Genomic DNA, 22,786 nt, shown 5'->3' with positions numbered 1-22,786 from the left:
GCTACACAACCCCAGTTTTCCCAGCCTCTCCTCAAAGGGCTTGTTCTGCAGACTCTTCACTAGCTTTGTTGCTCTTCTTGGAACACACTCCAGCACCTCCATGTCTGTCTTGCAGTGAGGGGCCCAGCACTGAACACAGGATTTGAGGTGCGGCCTCTCCAGCGTGGAGCACAGGGGGACAATCACTGCTCTTGCCCTGCTGGCCATGCTGGTTTGGATATAAGCCAGGATGCTGTTGGTCTTCTTGGCCACCTGGGCACATTGTCAACTCATATTCAACTGGCTGTTGACCAGCACCCCCAGGTCCTTTCCCACCAGGCAGCTTTCCAGCCACTCTTCCCGAAGCCTGTGGCATTGTGAGGGGTTGTTGTGACACAGGTGCAGGTCCCAGCACTTCTCCCTGTTGAACCTCATCCAATTGGCCTCAGCCCATCTGTCCAGACTGTCCAGATCCCTCTGGAGTGCCTTCTGACCCTCAAAATCAATACTCACTGCCCAACTTGGTGTCATCTACAAACTTACTGAGGGTGGACTCGATCCCCTCATCCAGATCACCAGGAAAAACATTAAACAGAACTGGCTCCAGTACTGAGCCTTGGGGAACACCACTTGTGGCTGGCCAGCAGCTGGGTGTAACTGAATCCATCACCACGTGCTGGGCCTGGCCAGCCAGCCAACTTTGTACCCAGTGTAGAGCATGCTTGTCCAAGCCATGAGCAGCCAGTTTCTCCAGGAGGATGCTGTGGGAAATGATGTCAAAAAGGCTTTACTGAAGTCCAGATAAGACAGCCTTTTCCTCATCCACTAGGCAGGTCATAGGACATTCATTTATTAACAGAACAGTAATTTATTAAGTAACACTGCAGTTTGCTTTCACACTGCTAGCAGGGTACCTTGTTGATGAGCCATACTTCCATTTGGTAAAGATACGAATTGCTCCTATTTGCCATGTCCACAGTTTTAAACGTTACAATTACAATGCATGAAAACACTGAGTGCTTTATTAAAAATGGAGAAATGTTGAATTATCCTGGTTTTCCTTTGCAAAGCAGTAGGATTGTCCATTCTCATCCAGTGATGCATGAAAGGCTTTCCTGAGAAGGCTGTCAAATGAGACTTGTGTTTCCTTCTGTGAAGTAAACACAGTAGCCCCTGCATTAAAAAAATGCAATAATATTGGCGATAAAAGTGCTGATCACATGGACGTAACAATCTGTCTGGTAGTAAAAACATCTAACAAAAAGGAGAAGAAGGAAAAGATAATGCCGTGGCCGGGGGGGCTGCAAGATGGGAGGAATGAAGACGTCTGAGAAGAAATCTGTAGCAAGTCTCATCAAAAAAAGGATGAGAGCCAGAGGAGGGGGTTTGGAAGGCCTTGCCATGCATGTTCCCATTGTTTGTGAGAGGTGTTGTACCCACAGGCACGGAGCTGCAGCATCATGCAGTGTGCGACCATTTTCCTGTGCCCTGCTTCCTTCTCTGGCTATGTATCGCCCGGGGCATTGCCAGTCCCCTTACAAACACTGAACTAACCTGCATCAACCAGAGCCTTCCAGACAAAGCTACCTAGCAATTAAAATGTATTTTGAAATTCTTGAAGTGGTAAAATGCATAATTCTACAGGGCATGCAGTAGACACTGGAAGGAATAGGGCAGGGAAGAAGAACCCCCTCGGCTAAACATAATTAGACTTTGATATTAAATGTACAGGTGCTATAGTGCGCCCACAGAGTTTCAAAACAGTGAATATAATGTTTTCCCTCCCTGGGTTTTAAAACAGGAAAAATACTAAAATCCAAGTGAAACTGTGAAAACAGGGAATCCATTAAAGGTATTCTCAACAGTAGGACACAATAGGCCTTCTATTTAGTGGCTCACAGCTAAGGGGTTTGCAAACTGCATAGTTATCAAGTAAGCAATAGATGAAGGAACTTAAAATAGTAATTTCAAATCTGTATTTCTTTGGAGTTGCTCTATTTTATTTCACAAGAGAAGTTTACCTACAAAATGTTTAGCTAGCAAAGAATTCTGGCCTTGAAACCCTCACACCTGCATTACTCTGGTGTCTCTTACATCCATGATTTCTTTCAGAATATAAATACTTCCATTTCTTCAGGTATAGCTTGACTTACATGTGTCCCCAAATCCTCTGAATTCTAAAGAAGAGAGAAACGGGTGCTGTTGGTCATTCTGCATGTGCTCTGTATTATGTTTTTCCCCTGTATTAAATTGTCCTTCTTTTCATCTTCATAAGCATGTCAGTACATGTGAGGACATAAGTAAACAGCGTTTCAAGTGCAGGTGCATTAACGCCAGGTGTCTTGCAAATGCTGTTGCTTTTCATTTGTGCACCGACTCACAATACATTCCATCAAAACCAGCCTGCACTTCCGTCTGCAACTTCACATTTATTTTTGCTATCACTAAAACTCCACCTATTCCTAAAATTGCTAACTTCTAAAGAGCTAATCCCCAATTTCTATCCATCCTATTGATTTGCTTTCCTGTGCCATATATATGACCTTACACTTGCTGGTATTTAATATTTTGTCAGATGCAATTTTTCACAGTCATATATCTTCTAAGCCTTTTTTTTTTTTGCCTGCTCTTGTGCAGTGTGTGTGTTAATCTCTTGCTCATACCTCAATTTTCTTTGCGGTTAGCTCACTGGTCTAGACTAGCTGATTTCCTCATGGGCACAGCCAGCTCCACTGTGAAACTTGTTGCCTGTCACATACTTACACAGGGCTGCCACGGGGCTCTGACCGGTCACTTGCCCTGGGACCTGGGGTTACAAAAGATAGGGGCCTGGGTCATAGCTCTCATAGGGGCCTTCAGCTCCTTTCCTCCCGCTTTGCCCAGCCAATATTGACCATCTCCAGGCTCTGCCAGCTGATTTTCCTAGTGCAAAATGTAAAACCTTGTGAAGAGGCAGTGGGTGGGCAAATACTTTGATGGAAGAAAAGCATCTCTATAGTCCTTCATATAGGGTTATCCTCTGGGGATATCACAGGTCTAAAGAAGCACTCATACACGTGCATACATGCTATCAATACGATTTCTGCAAGTTACTTCTGTCTCCTCTCTTCTTTAAAGTCCAGATTCCACACAGTATTTTCCATAGGCATGAGTTGGTAATTACATACCAACTAAGACAGTGCTTGTCACCGCAGCTGTCAGCGCTCCCCGCTGCCAGCATCCCGGTGCCGCTCGGCTGGGACACGGAGCCTGCCAGCCAAGGATGTCCACCTCTGGAATGCAGGTCCCCGGCACCGCGCAGCTCTCCCTTGGGTTCAGCCTTTTCCCTGCACTGCCCAGCTGCAGCTTAAACTGGGAGGATTCCACTTAGGACCAAATTAGCTACATGAGGGACTAGTAACTTGTCTGCGACAGCCTTACCTGAAGTAGAAATACCCTTCATTTTTATATTAACTTTTCTTTTTCCCTCTGCTTACTACTGTTGGTTTCCATGTGGTCTGTGAAACGACACAAACTTCCCAAAAATTTCCTCTTCAGACAAATGCAAATTTATTCCACCTTTATCAGCATCTTCCTTGTGTATAGATTATGGTTCACATTAAAATCAAAGTACTTTACAACATACACGGCACTGAGTAGCAGAAGGAAAAGAAATTTACCTTAACCTATCCTTCACCACTCTTGGCAGACTCTGTGCCAGTTCACCTGGCATTTTGGATTCTTTGACTGATTTCTTTGGAAAACCGCTGGCTGGGATTTTTAGACACCTTCTTTTTTTCGCCGTTTCTTTATAAATAAGTATGCCTGCTCCACACTAAAACATGTTAGCTTGGTTAAGGAGCTTTTTCTCCATTTTTCCACAAATACTGTTCTGTTGAAAATGGAGTCCTAGGGCACTGGTTCTCTGCATGTCTTTGTAAATTAACTCTGCTTTTTGTTGTTGATGTTGTTGTGTGCCCTCCCTCTTCCCTCTGTCTTCTTCATATTTCTATGGCTAGAAGACAAAACTGAGCTGGTTATTGAGACAGTATCATTTATTTGTGTTCTTTAAGCAGGCTGCAGCAGAGCCAGAAGATAATGGGCACCTCATTTATTCAGGCTTTGAATGATCATATTTAATTCCCAGTGACAGCTGTCTTCACCACATTAGCATTGCAAATCAGCTCTGTTTTGTAATGGCCTTCTATTGAACATGATTCAATTATGTGTGGTCCATAGCGAGGCAGGATACGGTCTTAGTATCTATAGCAATATTTCTGCAAGCTGCTGCTCTTTACACTGCTCACATTTAAGCTGTCTGTTTACCACAATGCTTTCCTTGAACTAGACTGAACTCTCTTAATTTTGCAGCTAAATAAAGAAGAATGAATATAATTTGTAAAAGCAGTTATCTGGTCAGACATATTACATACCCCATCTTCTTCACACATGCCTGGAATCAGGAAACACTTGTTAAAATAATTGTTATTATACTTAAAACATTTATATTACAAAAGTCATTAAAGTGGATTTCAATGATTATACAGTGTTAAATGGTACTAAGTACTAAAGCTCAATGCTGGCTTGAAGAAAAATGGTAATAACATACCAAACAAGTAAATTTTCTTTTAGTGTCATCATTTCCCAGGAAAGGGGCATCAGGGCTTAACATTTATATAGCAAGCTAAGAATCACAAAATTTCATAAACACAGTTTCAAAAGGTGTCAGAAGCCCTATTTAATTTACTGTGAAAGGGTTAAATCCTGTGCACCGTATATTCCACTCTTTCTGCATCTTGGGCTGGCATGTGCAGATGACATTTCAGACTAAGCTGCTGAAGGCCTGGATTACAACACTGTAGTTTAATAGGTTGTGTATTTGTTATAATACAAAAAGCTTTCTAAATTCTGATTTCATGTGTAAGGCAAGTTCTTCTATTGTGTCAGGCAGCTCAAAAAGAAAAGCTTTTTCTGCACAGATCCAGCAAATACATGCTTCAGTCTGTGCAAGGCAAAGCACAAACCTTATTCTTTTCTCCAGGATTTCCACCCCTGTGATCTCTACAACATTTAGCTATTGCAGAAATCTCATTATACACAATAAAACTGTCCCCAGCCTCAGGGCTCTCTTAGCATTCTTCATCTTGGTGACAAAGTGCGCCTATAGCAGAAATACATTATTTATTCCACAAAGTATCAATCTAAAGTATTTTGAACAACAGGAGGAAAAGTTATTTGGTCATACAGTAACTTTGAATTGTTTAAAGGCACCCTCTAGATAATGATCACAGAATTGTTACAGTGTCCCTTCTGTGGGATCGCTGGTTGATGGCTGGTCCTGGACTGAAGCCAGAGGCCACCACGAGCTGCCCCAGGTGGGCCGGAAGGTCACAGACACCCGTGCTAACCACATCACTGCCTCCAATGCTGCTGCATCAGGTACTGTGGTGCATTTACCATATTTTAAAGGACTACTTTAGCTTTTTCTCTTTTTTTAAGCCTTCGTTCACACCTTTCCTCTCCTCTGACAGGTTCTGTTGTCTTTTTTGTAAAGATCTGAGACATATTTATTGATTTCTCATGCTCCTAACTTAGCTGATGGGGTTTTATTACATTCTTGAAACCACAGACCTTACGTGGAAATGATGACTGCTTCATCACTCAAATAGGAGACTCATTGCATTTTTTAAGGTAAGAACGATTTGTTATTAATAGCTGGGGTTTTTACGTATACCAAATTGTACATTTGCCTACCTAGGAAACAAACTGGATTTTGTAGAAGCAGTTTGATTTGTTCTTATTATGCCTACAGCATGAAAAATGTACGTATGTGCAAGCAAATACCTGTACATGTTATTTTTGCGCATGGTCCTTCATGAAGCTGTTCATGGGACTGGATCTCAGCACAGCAGTGTACCAAGGGTCAGTTACTTTAGCAGGGTCCCAGGCCCCAGCCCTTGGAGATATTTAGAGATCTGGTGCCCCTCAGCTCAAGTGCTCAATGAAAAATCTTGCTATGCATTTTAAAGAAAAGCTGTGCCAGTATTTTAAAAGTTAATCATGGATCCATAGAATGGTTGGAGTTTGAAGGGACTATAAAGATCATTCAGTTCCAACCCCCTGCCATGGGCAGGGACACCTTCCACAAGAGCAGGTTGCTCACAGCCCCATCCAGCCTGGCCTTGGACACTGTCAGGGATGGGGAACCCACAGCTGCTCTGGGCAACCTGTGCCGGTGTCTCACCACCCTCACTGTAAAGAATTTCTTCATAACATCTAAAGTAAATCTACCCTCTTTTAGTTTAAGACCATTACCTCTTGTCCTGTTGCTACAGGCCCTACTAAAATGTATAATGTATAAATGTATTAATGTATAAATTGTATCCAAGGTCAAAGTATGCTCTGCTCAGACATCCAGAAAAGGAAGATGTCTCCACTTTTTCTACGCTGCTTGAACCTTTCTGCTGATTAAAAACAGTCTACAAAACAAATGGAATAATATATATAACAGACCATGGAATAAACCAGTCTCTAGAATATATTATTAGAGTCATATTCTCTAAACCCTTCACAATCAGAGATATTTTTTTTTAATCTATTAAAAGGAAGTTGTTCAGTTCTTTTTCCTATATTTTTCTATATATTTTTTTAATAATACCTTAAAAGATTTAAACCAAAATTACTTCTTTTAACAGAATCCAACATCAGGGACAAAACATTTTTAAGGATATATAACAGAACAAGGAAAAAAAGCAAAAAGCAAAAAGCAAAGCATGCACTACAAGCTCTACAGGGAAGAACAAAGCGAAAGGCTTTGGAAAACAAAGTGAAGGAGAAACAAAACCTTATCTGTGCCTTTCAGCTTCTTTCTCCCATAGAAAAAAATGAAGGAAAATTTATTTTTGGTAAAATGTGAATTTCCAATCCGTCTAGTAAACAATTCAGCTATAGCAGGCATTAAGAAAACTTATACATATCAGAATATGTCCCTTTTTCATTATGGTCTTTCACTTCAGAAACATTGCACTGTGTCTAGAAAGGAAAAGCAATTGTGATGCCCACAGTGTGGTAGGGGCTGGTGGGGCTCCTGGTGGAGCATAATGTCGTGCTACTGCAGCCTGACACATGGGTCACACTGCCTGACCCCATTAGGCGGCTCTCAGGTTTGTATTTTCAGATGCTGATCTTCATATTAAAAAAAAAAATAAATATTTTTGCCTTTTTCTTTGCCTAGGAAAAAAAAAGGTTTATGTTACCACAGTATCCATCTCTCATCTAACGTCACACACAGAACCATTATTAACCCAAATTTAAAAGGTACTACAAGTCCTATAGATGGCTGCACTCCTACAGGTTTCCTGAAGACCTGCAGTTAGCAATGGGGAGGGAAGGACAGGAACTCCTGGCTGCTTGAGGGACGGACAGACAGCCTCTGCAGCTGAGACACAGGCAGTGGCAGGAGGTCAGTGTACCTCACCCCAGGCACCCGCATCATTGCTTGCCTTTGGCCAGTCAAGGATGCTACAGAGGACATGGAGGGAGGCATAAATGCCGCTGCAATAGTGGTCCCTGGGGGGCCTAACCTATAGGAATCCAGGCTTCATTGACTTCATCACTCAGGAACAATCTTTTTATTCTGCAATAAGTAAGCTGTTTTTACATGAAAACTGCAAAAGCAGAACTAACATCACCTCCTGAGTATGCACTGCTGTTGCGTAAAACTGGTCATGTTCACAGTCAATTACTACAGAAAATCAGAGAATTTCTTTCTATATTGCTGTATGTAATGGATACTAATGACAAGTTCCTCCACCTGTCATATAATTTAGTGTAATTAATGTAATTTGTTCTGGTAATTGTAAGAAGGTCAGGACCAGAGTTCATGAAACATGAATCACTTCCACATCCCACTTCAATATTTATCATCCTGTGCTATCCATAGATACCATTAATATACAAACATCTTAATTGATAAACAATACAGTTTTCTATAAAATAAAATCAACCTTTCACCAAAGTAAGGAAATGGAAAGCAAATCCTATAACACCTTCTCAGTCTTCAGCTGGAAGCACATGTTCTGCAGCATTCACACACCATCGGCCACCACTCCAAAATCTCCTAGAGGTGCCAGCCAGCCTTCCAAAATCATGACCTATCAACTCTATCACTTTGAAGTTGTTTATGGTACTTGTGTCTGCCCCAGATGACTTATGTTGCAAGTACCGAGGAAATTAATGCAGAGAGATCATTGGGGGAAATAAAGCAAGCAGCATGGCTCAGCTTGATCTTGGGAGACTGTTCTCATGCTGTCTCATGTATTAGTCATAGTTAAGAAGAATATTAAGCAGGGATTTGGAAGATAATAAAATAGTTTGGGGCTGCTCATAGGGCCATTCCCCTTGCCCAGCTTAGGGGGAGGTATAGAATACTATGGGGAAAAAAACAAATGTATCTGCATGGAACTTCAACAGGTAGATGGAGAAGGCTGGGCTTGTGGGCTAACTGGGGGTTGGCGGTCACCCTCGGTCTTGAAGATAAGGTACTAAGTATGGTGCAAGAGGTTGCAAAAAGCCTTGAGAATGAATCAACAACTCAGCTGTAGTGAGGCAAGCGAAGGGGAGTGGATTTTGCAAAGCAAGGGAATTAAATGCAAGGACGATCTTTGCAGCAATAAGAAAAATTGACAGAGGAACAGAATTACAACAGAAGATAAAAAGTACGTCATAGTAACTGAGGTACAAGATAGTGCCAACTTCTGCTACAGGGACAGAAAGACAGGAAACATTTGGAATATTGCAGCAGGAATCATCAAGACAGTCTGAATGAGAGAAATAACCTACTGAGCAAACCCATGCTACGTGCCTTGCTGACAAGCCTAGCAGTGTTCAGACTCAGGAAAATGAAACTGTAGGCTGCAATTAGAGTCAAAGGTTGGTAGCTGTCTCCAAACTGAACTTGACTTCACAGGCCTCTTTGAGGACATACAAGGAAGTTGGTCTAAGATTTTAATTTGGACAAAATAAGCCAACACTGGAGTAGAGAAACAGGTTTGTGAGGCAACAGCCTAGAAAAGGTTGTCAAATTCATGTTTTCACAGGCAGATATCCAGAGATACAGTTAAGGAAAATAGACACAGTCCATACAGAACCACTACAAAACTTGTAAGAAAGGTGAATCAGACAGCTTCTCCAAGGAAATCCTTCCTGGAGCAGTCAGGAGTAGGAGAGTCAGAAGAGGACAGGATCTGAGCAAATGAAGGGTTGAGAGGAAATAAACATGTCACAGTCACACTTGGCCAACAAGTCCAAAGGATATGGTTAGAATACTTGTTTACTAAATTTGTCTAAAAAGAAGCTGTAGTGACAGAAAGAAATATCAGTCAAATGTAGATCCTAAAACCAGATGAAGAGAATCAAGGGTAGAATTGGAAGACAGAAACTGAAGCAGAGTTTGGTAACAGAGCATCTCTGAGATCAGACATCTGTGAGATGAACAGGAAGGAAGAAGTAGGTGGGCAGAAAGGTCTCATAATTTTAGAACAGGGATATAAAACGTGCTGTTTATTGTGAGGAAAGTGTGAAGTTATGGACAATGTTGGAGGAGAGCACTCATGTGGTCATCAGGTAGGGCACAAAGTAGGACAGAAGGCTCACTAGCCTCGGAGAACAGAGGGAAGGGCAAAGAGGAGAAGAAAGAAAAAGTCACGACACATTTTGTCAGCTTTGTGCAGCCAGAAATAGGCCAAGTCCTGTGGCAAATGGATGTGGAAGCCAAATGTGCAAAGAATTGGGGGTGGGTCCACTGTGTGGAAATCGCTGGAGTTGTCAGTGTGGGGATTCAGGGAGCAGTCAGGGTGGGGACTGCTTGGCTGCACGGCCACAGCTGCCTCTGCTGGTACATGTCAGGGACCTGCTGTTGCCTTGCACAACACATAACATGGTTATTTTCCCTCACTGGCAGTATGGCCTCTTTTTTTCTATCTTTATGTTCTTTATGCTTGAAACTTTTAACAGGGTATTATCTGGTAATTATCTTGGTGAGAATATTGCCTGCATTGTAGATCTCCTGAAGTGGGCTGCTGCTTAGTTCTCACGCACGGTCTCCAGAAAAAGTTGAGTAAAGTCAGCACAGAACCAAGTCAAATCTGAGAATAACTTAGGAAAGCACAACTTACCCATTTGGAAAGATTCTGCAGTTACTCCATCTACAATCTTTGTGTAAGTTGATAACTCCATCAGCTGATCTCCCCAAACGAGACGATGTCTGTCTGCACATGGGCTCTGGACCTTCTGGGAAATCCAAAAGCAATTGCTTCTCAGCATTTTGTTAATATGCTTTAATAAAGGATACTGCAAGGAAACATCCGCACTTTAAAAGGCAAAACTTATTGATGCTAGTTACTGAAAGGAATGGAGTCAATATGGGTAAGGTGGAAATAAATAACTAGTTTTTAAGTTGGAAAAGCTGTGTTTGTTTTCTTAGATACACAACTCATAGAAGTGTTCTTTGCCAAGAGATACCACTGTAAAGCCCTAAACTGTAGAGAAGTGTATTTTATAAATGAGTTTCTAACAGAAGAATGCCAGTAAACAGTAACAGTCCGTATAAGTTAGAAAAACAAGCAGTCAGTCCACAATTGCTGATGGAAGAACAGGTAAACTGCTTATTTATTGTTTACCAAGTTCCCCTCTTATTAAATAATTTAAATACTAAAATGGAGAAGTGGTAGCCAGTAAAGCATACACCAGTAATCCTTAAATGAACATGTTATATTAAATTCTAACAGGTATCAATAAGCCCTCTAAAATCGATATACTCTGTAAATAAATATATATTTAGTTTGATTTTAATTGATCTTCATCCAAACCTCAAGTATTCATTTCCCTAGGAGCAAAGCCATGTAAAAGATCATAAAATTCTGTCTTAGAAGATGAAAAGAAAACCAGTTTTTCTTGGTTTCCCACTCTGTTCTGGAATACAATTTTTCTGGAATGCAAATTTATTTTCTCTTACATTCCCTTCTCCCATATAGATTCTCTGTACTTTATATATGATAATTCCCAATCACCATTTTTAAAAGGCCTTTAAGGGTACTATAGATAGAACAAAGAGAAGCTATTCTGAGAGCCAATTCCCTGGCTTCTCTATGGACAAAGAAGTCAGATTAGCAAACTGCCATTACAAAAGAAGCTCTCCAGCATTTTCTCAGTTTGGTTCAAATTAACAGTTGCCAGCTAAAGCAAGAAGATTGAAGCTGGGAAGTTAAACGAGATAAAACATATGTCAAATTGCTCGTGAAGAGCAAAAGCCAAACAAATACCCAGCTTATCAAACTCCAATACAGTAAAATAAACAAAATATGGTATTATGAATACACCAAGGCAGTCCTCTCACTTTCTGAGATTTGCTGGTTGTCAGTCTCATGAACACCATGGCCACTCAGAGCTGAGCAGCAGTGCTGGAGATAAAACTCAGAGGGGAGTGCTCTGAAAGCAAAGCCTGCAGCTCCGCAGCTGAAGAAAACTCCGCATTAAGTCAGAGCCCAACAGAATGTTATGACACAAATGGGGTCGATTATTTTATGCATTCAGAGACTTTAAGCAAGGTAAGCTATTTTGATTTTTAAATGCCAGGCAGTATTGATTCCACCACCTCACCTTCGTGGTTAAAAATGGTCACTTCAAAGTTGCTGATATTGTCTCAATGGCTTTTTCTACACGCTTTTTTCTACCTGTATCTCTTTCTACCGCTGTCTTCTATCAGATATCCCGACTTCAAGTGAACACTCAAGAATAATGTTTCTGAATCTGATCTCGAAAACTATTGCAAAAACACTTGGCTACAGACAACTGCATTTGCAATTGACAGCTGCATAGTTAGCGTGCCCATACCGTGCAAGCAAGCAAAACACCCTAAATGATTAGTTTCTTCTATATATATTTTTTTTTAAATTAAAACTATTTCAATGCCATACACTAAACCATTCTGGAATAAATAAAAAAGTTATCTTTGGGTTTTTAAAGGCTGAAAACACAGCAGAGTGGATTGCAACTAAGTAATTTTAAACTTAATGACAGCCTACAGGTGCCCAGCCTGGTGTAGTTCTGTGCATCCTAACATCGTGCACTACTACCACACAAAACCAAGAGCTGATTGAGGAATGCTCCTCATTTCATCTTCAGGGAAAATTCCTCCTTCTTATACAACAGTGCCTTAATACTAGTGATGGACGGAGAGGGCTGCAAAATAGGGAAGACATTAACATTGAAATATCCAAGACATTCATACTTTAAATACATTGCGACATAACAAGACTAAATCTATAAACAATATACATCATATGTATTCACCCAACATGTCAGAGTACATTAGGATTACCAAAGTCATATATATACACACCCTCAAAACCTCTATCATACACCTACCCTTTTGCTTCTCTTCATTAGGAACAAACAGTGTTCTGAGCTTAAAGAACAAATGAGTTAAAAATCAGTGATGTCTTCATCATGAATATTTGTCCTTATCAGAACGGAGGCTCCTGGAACAATTACTATGTATCTAGGCAGCAGCACTACAAGTGAATGTGAATTAGCGTCGTTACAGATTATTCCAGTAGTTCCTGTTCATCACAAACAACAACAGCTTCAGGAAAACATAATACTACCACATGCGACCAGACAGAGGATATAGCAGAAAGCACGTTTTCAAATCAAGAAACAAATCTGGGGACTACCCAAAATGCTAATGCAAAAGGAAAGCTACAAAATCTGTGTTCAAATTTAGAATATTTAATTTAAGTTTTTAATAATTTCTGAGAACTGCATCAGAAAAGCTCTAATTTGTACAACACAAAAGGTTATAAGCAGACAAGCCATTCAGAGAGTGACCTTGCCAGCTAGCACTGGGGGATATAAAAAAAAAAAATATGCACCATGCCCTGTCACATTCTCCAACACCCTTATTGCTCTACCTCCCCATAGAAATGTCATGCAATTTACAGAGGATAATGCATCTTAAAATGTGGTCCATACATGAAAAACTTTGGGACAAAAAAATGCAATAATTAGCCTTAACATGAAGAATATTTTGCACTTTATCTCCATCATTTTTATTCTAGAAAATGAACAGAAATATGCCTGCTCCCCCCATCCTCCACCAAGTTATTAGTTATCACTAGTATAACTGCATGCAAGCAGTACAACAGCACTAGATTCTGTATTATATACTAAATTGCTGAACTAAGTTTTACAGATAAACACAAGGAACAAATGTGTTGTCCAAAGCATTAGTTTTGGATGGATACTACCAAAGAAAAGTCTATCAACTCTGCCTGTTTGACAATCTTAACTTTGACAGCAGAAACTGTATGGTTAAGAGAAAGTGATCAGATATTTTCAGGGATTATAATCTGCATATTGTTAAAAGAATTGACAACAATTTTATCAGTATTATATATCTTAGGAGGAGAGGAACCATTATTCATACCTTATTTATATCAGTTTCATATCAGTGGGCCAGCGTTTGTATGACTGTGTACAAGCCAAATACCAGCTTCAGTTCTGGTGTCCAAAGCAAAATTTTAGAGATAATGGTCACCAAGATTATAGGTTTCTTTTACACCATGCTCAAAATTTTTCGAGGAAACTTTTTGTCCTGAACATCATGTTCATATTCATATTCATTTTCTTTGTTAAAATAATTTCCAAATTATATCATCAACATTAAATACAAAATCATTTACAAATATGGCCAAGGTTTACTACCTGCGTTTTAACAGCATGAAGAAACAAAGCCTATGGAGTCTCGGATGTTCTATTCAAAACTGCAGAATAACAGCAGGAGCTGCATCCTGCTTTTTTCACCCAACACTGTCTCTCCATAGCTCATAGAAAGCGAATCAACATTGATACTGGCTGATCCAGACCACACGCTAGGAATTTTCCATTTTGAGTGTTCCTACTTCGGCATAAATGCAAATCCCATTTCTATTCTGGTTTCATCGAACTGTCATTCCAGGAGTTCAAGAAGTGAGTTCAGAACGTTTCTGCAAATAGCTACTTGGTTCCACCAGCTGCAAACATACATCAAATGTAATCAGAAAGCAATTGGCAGTGACCACGATGCATCAAGCATACCAGAGCAGATGAGAACTTAAATGCAAAAGTTCAAGACGGTAGTTTGGAAATCTAATCCTCATGGATACCTGCATTCAATTTGCATCTCAATTTTTTACACAAATTCCTCAAAGCACCTACACGTGGATGCTGAAGCACATGCAACGACACCCAAGCCCTGCTCAGGGACAAAGTGAAAGGCTTCTTAGAGAGTGTCCGAGTCCCGAAGGTCAGGATGTCGATACGGTGCCCAAGACAGTGCTTCTTCTTACACTGCACTCAACAGGACCGTTCAGCCCATTGCATTGTGCAGTATGTCCAACACTGAATAAATGCACCTCCACACGGTATCTCCAGCTGGCCCAACCTGCCGCACCAGCCATGCTAGCCCTACAGCTGGAGCCCAGCTGGGCGCCTCTCCGAGCCCAGTGTGGCACACGCATCCTCTCACGGGGCTAGTGCCCGGTGTAGCACGGCCAGAGCTCTTGTGCTGGAAACAAACGGCAGCACAAGTCCCAGCCCCATTAGGAAGCCACCTGAGTAGCAGGGTGCCCGTTCAAACAGGTTTTTTCATTCTTCGGCTTTGAGAAGTGAATATTCCAGGTAATACAATAGTACCTGTCTATAAATTTTAAATAAATAGGAGAACACTTGATTCTTGACAGTTCATCTCAGCGTTTCAGTTGCTGATGGCAACATTAACAGCCAGCCTTTCCATTTTCTGTCATTACTCACATTTCACAAACTCTGAGGGTTTGATTCTGCCTCAAATATTTAGGGCTTTTTTTGCACAATGCTTTCACTTAGCAGAGCAAATTTAAACTATAACTTGCTCAGCTTTGCAGCCAGGAGAATCTCATTTTCTCTCCTCAGAAAAGGGGGGAGGAAAACCCTGCTAACATTTTGCAGACCTTCCACGTGCCGATACCAGAGTTGCATTTTTGTTCACGTTGAGCCTTAAGACAGAAAGCATCATTGTCATATCAGCTTTGCAGGCCCATGAAGACACCCACATTCTCTGACCAAGCTGTTTTCTGTTCCCACAGAAACCACATATTTAGTGGGGGCAGCCCTTGAAATGAATGGAAGTCTCGGCATTCATACTGCAATAAAGGATGATGAACACCTGGACTACTGTTCTACTGGTACTATTTTATAAACACAAAGATGTTGAAAATACTGAACCATTCCTTCCTTCCTTATTTTTGCTTCACTAAAGCAAGACTGTAGCAAAACAGAATTAGCATCCCTTGCTAGACTGGGGAGACACATATCTCTCATTTGTCCTTAACCCACACTATACTTACTGCTTTGAGTCTCAAGCTGTATATTCTATTTTATTCCTTATTCTTAGCTATATCGTAAATATTTGTATGCTATTAGATATATGATAAATGTCTAAAAATAATAGTTTGACGGAAGTTTTTCATTGGATTATTATTGAAAGATTAACAATTCTGAAGTGCTCAGTTATATGACATTTGATCATGCAACCCTTATGAAACCTGGTTAGCTTTTATACTGAAAATAGGCCAGTAGAAAGGATAGCAGAATCAGAGCTTACATATTTAGTATTGAATAAGCCGTATTTTCTGTGCTGTTTTCCATAAAAACAGACATGCTAGATCAAACTAAAAGATTTTTCTCAGCCAGTGGCCAGCAGCTGATGTTTAGAAAAAAGAACATATGAAAGAGAGTAGCTGCTAGGTACTCCTGTTTAAAATCATCCATCTCATGTTTAATAGCTCTTCATGGTCTTTCCTTTATAAATTGCTTAATCACTTTTTGAACTTTTTTGTAATTTTGGCATCCCATGAAAATGAATCTTAAAATGTAATATTGTTATGCAGGAAAGGGCTTTCTTTTGTTTGTTTTAAACCTGCTGCCTAATAGTTTCCCTGGGTACCCTGCAGTGAGTAATCATTCCCTATTCAGTTTCTTCATGTCATTCATAATTCTATATTCCTCTATCACACCCGCCTTTCGTTGTCTCTTTGCCAAGCTGAAGAGTACAGGTACAGTTATATCTCTTACACAGAAGCTGTTCCATACCTCTGATCTTCCCCTCTGCTGTTCTCCTTGCCCTTTCTAGGTTCTATATCCTTCCACAAACTTCCACAAATCATTCATTATGTGCCTATCTCATCAATATGTGCATAATCAAGCTTTCTGTTTCTTTTTTTTTATTATTCTTTTCCCAATATTTCCTAATACTCTGTTTGTCTTCTGATGGCTGCTGAGAATTGGGCTGATGTTTTTAAGGAATTAATCAGAAGAGCTTCAAGATCTTCTATGCTAATTTAGAGCCCACCACTGAGAGCTTCATTATTAAAACTGTTTTATCCTCAGGAGGATTACTTTGCATTAATTTGGCCTTTTCTCACGCAATCATTCAACACAGTAAAATCCTTCCACAACTCTTTACATTAAGCTTTGGCCATCTTGAGTAATTTCATATCAGCTAAAAACTCTTCATTCATTCCCTTTTCTAGATCAGTTAAGAATATGTTGAATAGCAGACAGCCCCATTCATTCCTCTACTGAATCCTGTGGAAAAAGATTATCTATCCTATTCCTTCCCCTCCCCACCCCACCCCCCCCCCACACACACCTTTTTTTTTTTTTTTTAACCTATTGCTGATTCAGGAATAAACTTATTCCACATCCCATATCAGGTAATTTTCGCTACCTTTGGTGAGACACATTAAATATCCAAGTTGTGCCAATTCTTTGCCATTACAACACATTAAAACACTGTAGCGTACTAATTCTGGTCTTTTTTATAATTTCAGATAATTTGCTTGCTCCCCAGACTCACTAATGAACTTCAGTCTCACACCCTACAGGTTCTTTAAAAAGCCTGGCTTCACAACTATCACTTTCTGCTCCTCAGGTATGGGCTGATGTAAGTCAGAGTTATCCATTACAGGGAGTAGTTCAGCACTTTAGGTTTGATTTCTGCTAGAGTTCTTAGATGAACACAATTTATTTCTGTTGGTTTGCTACTATACGTATATCAATTTGTCCTAAACCTTTTTAATGACAGCTAACTCAGAGGTCCTTAGTTTGGTCTCCATACAGAAGGGCTCCATGATGAAAAAAACTCAACTTTTTTTGCTCTTTCCCGGTAAAAAACAATAGAAATAATTAATTTAGGGTCAAGTGGGTTTTTTGCTAAAATCTTGTATTTCTTGAATGCTTCTTTTACACTCTATCAGAACTACAGGGTCAGGTTTTTTACTTATGCATTTTAAATGCTGTTATTACTTGTGCTAATGCTTTTAGCAAGTCAAGGCTCAAAAACATTTTTGGACAGTTTCATAACAGTTTTGCATTGCCTTGCCAGGGTTTTCTGTTTTCTCATTTGGAGAGAAGTTCCACAACAGAAGATGTCTCTGGTAGCTTTAAACAGTATCCTACAAGGATGTTCCCCTTTGGGCTGCTTCTCTTAATTTCTTTTGAGAAAAGTTCTTCATTTGTATGTACTTTCTTGTTGTAAATTATATTATGGCAGGGAGATGGGCAAGAAGTTCTGGGTTTTCTACCTTTGGTGATACTGAATTTGAGATGGCTGTGTCTAGTATTGCAGGGCAGATCTTCATTATGATTTTAGGAAAGAATTGCAAGGATAAAATGGATTTTATTTTCATTACGAATTTCTAATAATCTGTTGCTGGATTAAAATAACAGCCTTAAGACTCGTAACCACTGATGCATATATGCACTGTATGGCACATGGTTAACATCAAAATCTTATTTAAATCACTGCCTTTAAATAAGAAAGTGGAACAAAACATATGGAGTCTGGGATTATTTGTGAAATATTACATTATGATTGTCTTAATCTATGATGCTAGCCTTTTTGTTGCTGCTAAAACAGCATTTATTTATTTTGAGAATATGACTAATCCTGCCTTTTTAATGAAATAGCAGAACTTTTCACCTGGGCTAAAGATTAAACATTGCATTTTATCATTCAACGTGAAGATACAGAATCTTGCAAGCAAAAGAGATCCTTGTTATCATTTCAGCAATCTCTGTCTTCCAGATTATTGAAATGAAAAAAAAAGCAGAGTTCATTGCTATTTGTACCACTAAAGATGAAAAGGAAAAGAAAAAAAAAAAAAAGATAAATGCAGTTTTCCAGTTAAGAGCTTAGAAGAAATTCGTACTAAACCAATTTTGATACCTGTGGCTATCAAAATGAGCGACCTCACAGAAATTATTTCAATCTGTCAGCAACTTGTTCTTATTATTTGCACATAGAGTGGAAAATTCAGTACTTTTTTGTCAGAAATACCTTTGCATTCTCATTTTTAAGTATATCAAAAGGAAAAATACCCCCAAAAATGAATTAGTGAACAAATGTTTCTTCTGTGTGACAGTAATTGCCACATTGTACTGGCCATAATGATACTCAATTGAAGCTTATTTTCGGTTGATCATAACAAATTTTTATCTATATAAAGTGCTAAACAGCATCAATCTTCTCTGTTCATGCTTTACCAATGAGTGTGGCAGACCTCGAGTTATTTGAAAACACTGCCCTATGCATGAGCACAACAAAAGACACTTTGGATTTGGAGCAAAACAAAGGCTACAGACAAAAACTGATTCAAAATCAGTATTTTAACAAGATGTGTTTCAATGCAGTGTGTTTTTTTAAAAAAGTGAAAGAGGGTCAAAAGTGTAAAAATCTCAATTTTATATAAATACTGACTTGTATTTTTTCACATTTCAAATTACTGAGAGTTGCTGCAGCAAGAGTCAATGTCAGCAAATGACTCAGCTCAGCAGAGACAGTCATCAGATCACCCGGATCACAATTAAATTGGTTCAGGGACATGGATAGCACTTCATAATTTTTTCTCTACCTCTTTTTTCACCTGCAACCATTTTTTCCCCCAGCTCAGTGAGCTCCCCCAAAATAAGAACAGAATGAAGACAAGCCTTGTCCATTTTACCCAGAGATAAATTCACTAAGGCCACCCCGGCACAGCGAGAAACAGCGGGTAGGAGGAGAGGTTCATATACATGAACGTGTATTGAGTGGTCTAAAAAAACTGTGCTGTGAAGCAAATTTTGAACAGAATTCAAGGATGAATAAAGGTGACTAAAGACTATGTTTGGGGCTCTTACTTTCTTAAGTGAGTATGAAACTAGCAACAATTTCCAAGACCACCTGAAATTTAAATGATAGGAACTGAAGAATGGCAGCGCCACTGCCAAGAGGAATTTTCCATCCTGTAATTACATGGATTGCAACCAAAGCCCCCTTCTATGCACTTCACGCTGGAAAAGCAATATTTTTCTTTCAAATACACTTAAAATATAATAAAATATTGCACACAACCATCTCATGCAAGAACTCTAGAGAAATCAAATTTAGACAGTCTAAGGTACAGGCAAGCATCCACAAATCTATGCACACACAACACTGAAAATAATTTAATTTCAACTACACGTAAATATATTTTTGTAACAAACTTTTAATTTAAAAAAAACACAAAACTCTTTTCCTCTGCCCTTTTTAAAATTAGTACGTTTTCTCCTTCCCTCTATACCTTGCCCTGCTGATTTTTTACTGCCATTTTTAGATTCTTATTAGTCTTCCTCCATTTCCATGTGTATTTTTTTATTCATCTACTTGACTTCCCTCCTTTTTCTATCCCCTCTTGATTTACTTCTTTGCATTCAAATAGCGATGCTGCCTGGGACATTGCCTCTGTCTAAACCAACCTCAGCTAGTTTACACCCATTGCTTTCATAAGAGGGTACTCAGGGCATAAAATGCCTTTTTCCCTGGTACCTCAGTGTCCGTTACATCCAAGCACAGTCTTGTCACACTGTGGTCTAAAAATAATATGAATAGAAAACTTAGTGGCTTACGGATCTTTACGCCTGTTTGCAGTTCAGAAAAAACAGCAGAGATCTTACTGTGCCAGCTGTTTTCTTCTCTGGTTTTGCTTTTTTGTTGTTCAACAGCATGTTGCTAAAAAAGAAAATAAAACCAGGTGTCTTTTTTCTCCAAGTGATACTTCTTACCTCCTCCTCCCATCTCTGCTGTGCTGGACCATTCATCCCTAACAGAGGCACTTGCCATACACAACCACCAGGGAAACACGGGGCCAGGAAGGAAGAGTGGAAATATTATTTATCTTGCAAACCCTGTTTTACAATTTCACCACTGAACTTTATTTGTGGTTTCATGGAGTTCATGGAAAGAGCTATAAAAATAAGTCCTCTGATGAATATTAAGCCATGTTAATATCAGTGTAATGCTTGAAAACAGAATCCTCAGAGTGCTTGGCACAGGCACAGGTTTCAGTTGAGACAGAAGCCAGATAAGTTCTCCAGGTATCAGACAATCACCTGCACATCTTCTCTTGCCAGCCTCGTGAGGTTTTCAAGGACAACACTCTGCCCCAGTACTCTTGCATGTAATTAACTCAGAGTTTAATCAACAGGATGCGTAGCTGAGAAGCTCTGAAGAGACTTGTCTGGCTATAAAACATTAGAATGAAAGTTTTTGTTGCTGAATATATGTCTACTCACAGAAGCTAACAAGTATTTGCTGCATTTTCTGCATTTTAGATATGTTTAATCTCCACATATTAAAACGTATCAGTAAGGAGAGGAGGTTTTTCTAACAGAGGGCTAGCAAGGAATTCATTAAGCCTTCTGTATCATACTCTGCCAATGCTTTTACCAACATGCTCTTGAAAAAAAGTCTGCCTTAGCTTGTGACAAGTCCTGTATCCCAGAAGTACATGAGCTTGAGAAACTCTGGATTTGCCCACATTTAGGCAAAAATGTTCCTCTTGGCCGAAAAGGAGAAAAAAAATCCCTGGATCAAGAAACACATTAAAATGTACCTTTTGGTCTTTTCCCCCCTGAAATTAACAGAATAGTACCGCTGCCAGTTTATATAGGTTTTAATAATTTTTTCAAAGGAATAAATTAAATTCCTGAAAGTGAAAGACTAAAATGAAATTACTGTAAAAAAGGGATTTCTTCTTCAGAAATATTTTATTGAATAACAAAAATGACAGTGAATTCTGCTGGGAATTGCTTGTCATTTACTATTAAATTGAGCCATCCAATGCATCCATAAAAATAGAATAACTGGCCCATTAATTTGTTAATAGAATTGTAACCTTCCTAAATATCAAAGTTATAACTGAATCCTAAACAGCAAAAGCCATAACAATATTGGTTGCTAGACATTTGAGGGATGTGTGGATACTCTCCTTGAATAGATTTCTTCCTTTTCTATGCCTATTTTTTGGTTAAAGTGTTAGCTTGCCACTGATTCCCTTCTCGATGGGTTTTTGTGGCCAAGCAGGTTCTCTCTTCAGCCTTCCCTGCACATTTATCCAGCCTGTTTAGACCGTAATCTCCTTGCCATTAGGAGTTAAGGCAATGCTATGCACTGCACGGCCTTTATTACCTTTTATTTATAAAGCAGTAAAGTGCTTTACTAATTGATTAAACAATCACAGTGTTTCTTTTTAGAGCCCATGTTAAGTTGTCAAAACAGTTTCATTTTCATGTTGACAGGATGCTTTTTTGCAGATATTCTGGAATGCTTTGGGTAAAGAACTGTCCTCCTGACACAGAAGAAAACAATCCCACCACATTTACCTTTGCAATATGCATCTGTACATATTTGCCACATTGCATGTTATACCTCATCTTTCCACCTAGCCTGAACATCAAATGTGGTCTATTTGCAAATTTGAGTTGCAGTATTTTTGGCTACTCTGCTACTTACAACAGCATGTTCTCTGTGCAGAGAGTCTTCAAGTAGAGCCACGTGCCATGACAAAGAAACAGTGACCGTCCTCTGTTCAGATGCAGTCTGGCACCATAAAGGAAAAAAAAAAAAAAAGCACATCATGCTTCCTACAGAGACTTTAATTCTAGATTTATTTTGTGTTTCATGTTTAAAATGAAAATTATTAGGCCTTGAAAGCAGAAGCTACCCATGGAATATGGCAACACAATTTCCGAGACACTAATAAAACTTTTATGACAAAATCTTTAATTTCTTTAGCGTATTATTACCTGTATGCAAGCAGATTTGGATGGCTATGTGCTTATTGCATCCAACCGGCTAATAAAGCAATGGTGTACCTGGAAGTCCATCTGGAGGCAGGAAGAAAGTTGTCCTGGTCATGGATGCCAGGGCACACACAGCTCTGCTACCCAGGGCAGGAGGCGGCTTCTCCATGCACTGCGTGAAGAGGCGGCTCAGTGTTAAATGAGAGAGCATGAGGAATAAGACAAAGGTAAATTGTAGAGCATCCTATAAGGGCCTTCAATAGCAGGCTACTGAAAAACAGGAGAGGGATCCAGGGGCTAAGGAGCTCTACTGGAACATACAAAAACAGCTTGCTCAGTAGCAGCGAAGAGTGGTTTAATGAATATTAACCATTCCTCCCACAAAGAGAGTTGCAAGAGCAATCTAGAGGATCAGTCAGACCACCTCAATGCCTACAGGTAGTTTGTTTTGTCTTTTCCTAGTGTTCAGGTACACCGACAGCGGGACCAGAGCAGTGGCCATTCTAATGGTAAAGTGAGCTTGAGTTGGCAGGACAGAAGGAAGGAGATAGCAAGTGAAAAAGATATATCTCCTTTATAACAAGTCATAAAAAAGGCATGGGCAACTTTAGTTGCAGTTATAATGGAACAACAGATCAGCACAAAAACA

At 39.6% G+C, this 22,786-nt stretch overlaps 1 long non-coding RNA gene across 5 annotated transcripts in view; it reads left to right on the top strand.

Moving 5' to 3' along the window:
* The window catches only part of LOC114017246 (uncharacterized), a 37,608-nt gene extending 15,612 nt beyond the window's left edge, over positions 1-21,996 (top strand). Inside the window, exons 3-6 of one of the 5 annotated variants that reach the window (XR_003562177.2) lie at positions 5,588-5,649; positions 9,973-10,176; positions 15,120-15,218; positions 21,649-21,996. This is a non-coding gene — a long non-coding RNA (uncharacterized LOC114017246). Of the gene's footprint in view, positions 1-5,587; positions 5,650-9,972; positions 10,177-15,119; positions 15,219-16,865; positions 16,967-21,648 lie in introns of all 5 variants that reach the window. The other 4 variants (XR_003562178.2, XR_003562176.2, XR_003562179.2 and 1 more) reach the window with 4 other exon arrangements.
* The last annotated feature ends 790 nt before the right edge of the window (positions 21,997-22,786 follow it).

Source organism: Falco cherrug, chromosome 7 (assembly GCF_023634085.1).
Source record: "Falco cherrug isolate bFalChe1 chromosome 7, bFalChe1.pri, whole genome shotgun sequence".
NCBI lineage: Eukaryota > Metazoa > Chordata > Aves > Falconiformes > Falconidae > Falco > Falco cherrug.
Note: the sequence above shows the minus strand (reverse complement) of the source record. Positions and strands in the feature narration are given on the sequence as shown.